At 44.6% G+C, this 1,549-nt stretch overlaps 1 protein-coding gene across 2 annotated transcripts in view; it reads left to right on the forward strand.

Annotated features, from left to right (window-relative positions):
• Positions 1–1,549, forward strand: part of dtd1 (D-aminoacyl-tRNA deacylase 1) — an 18,541-nt gene that overhangs the window by 6,524 nt on the left and 10,468 nt on the right. The gene's annotated exons all lie outside the window — the stretch shown is intronic.

A 1,549-nucleotide genomic window follows, 5' to 3' on the forward strand; every position in this document is an offset into this window, starting at 1 on the left:
GATCGGTCTGTCCATGAAGACGGGCCGTCTCTGACCGTCTCCGTCCCCCAGGATCAGATCAGTCTTCTCTGCTGCCGGTTCTGTTCAGGCTCTGCTGCTATTTTTAGAAGCAGAGCCAAATATAAACGGCTAAAAATACTCACAGTTATCGTTTAGACTAAAAATGAATGTCCTGGATAAAATAAATGTTTTAAATTTATCACAGAAAAGATGGATCCAGATGATTTTAAAAGAAAACTCAGCAGCTTCTCTGAACCGATCAGTGGGAGATGAGATGATATCCCATAATATCTGATGACATTACAGCACATCTATTCTGCTGTAATCAGGACATTTCTTTACTTTCTGTAGTTAAAATCCAGTTAAATGTTGATTTTCAGGACAGTTTGTTCAGATTTTAAAAGCTGTGATTCTTTCTCCAAGCTCTCATTATCTTCTGTTTGTCTCATGCAGAGGACAAAGACGGGGACGTTTACTCAGGAAGGACATCTGACCGCGTCCTGTCCACCTCACACGTCCTCCAAGAGTCCAACAGGACGTCTTCTCAGATTTATGGGATCTGAACAGGACAATGTGATGAAGCCCAGAAGCTCTTTACTCTTTTCTGTCCCCGTCCGTCCGTCTGTCCCCGTCCATCCGTCTGTCTCAGGTCCTCTGTTCAGACGTAAAAAGAAGCATCAGATGAAGCGGCCGGCGTGTTTGTTTTTAACCCAAACTGAAACGGTTCTGTAAGCAGAGAGGACGGGCTCAGACTGCAGCTAATGTCCTCGTCTCCTTCTGTCCCCATGCTCACACGGACGTCTGAAATGTCTGCAGACATCCAGGGACAAAGTGTTTACATGCCTGCAGACAGGACAGAGCTGTAAAAACATTTAAAAGGACTTCAGGAGATCATTCGATGCAAAAATGTCACTTTGTTCAAGGTTTAAAAGCTAAACTGTTATCAGTTTGTTTCATTGATCCAGATGTTAAAGTGGAACCGCTCGCTGCAGCTACGGCTCACAAACAACAATTTATTTTTCCTGTAGTCTGTCCCTCCAGGGTTCCTCTGTCTTCTGTTGTCCTCCTGCAGGACACAGAGGACACCTGGACGGCAGAGGACAGAGAAAGGAGGACGCCTGTGACGCATTAAAGAGGCCACTCCTCGAGTTTAACAACCATGGCTGTAAAAGTTACATCAGCTGATTCTCCTCCTCTGCAGGGAAGAGACAAACCATAGAACCGTCCCTTCAGTTCTCTCATCTGTCCTCTGTCCTGCTGTCCTCTGACGGAGCTGAACGGACCTTCTGTTGTCAGAACAGAATTATTGATGTTCTTTACATTATTATTAAAAAGGCCGAAACATCAGCTCTGAAGCAGACGTATCGTTCTGCTGCTGCTTTCTTCTTCTTCTGTTCCTTCTGAGAGAACACATTAAAAAATACATCCTAACAAACGTTTCAGTGCTTTTATTGGCAGCAGAACGTCAGTTTACTGTGAATGTTCCTTAGAACCATCAACCTGAACCTGCAGAACCATCAGCCTGAACCTGTAGAACCATCAGCCTGAA

Source organism: Kryptolebias marmoratus, linkage group LG3 (assembly GCF_001649575.2).
Source record: "Kryptolebias marmoratus isolate JLee-2015 linkage group LG3, ASM164957v2, whole genome shotgun sequence".
In the NCBI taxonomy this organism is placed as follows: Eukaryota; Metazoa; Chordata; class Actinopteri; order Cyprinodontiformes; family Rivulidae; genus Kryptolebias; species Kryptolebias marmoratus.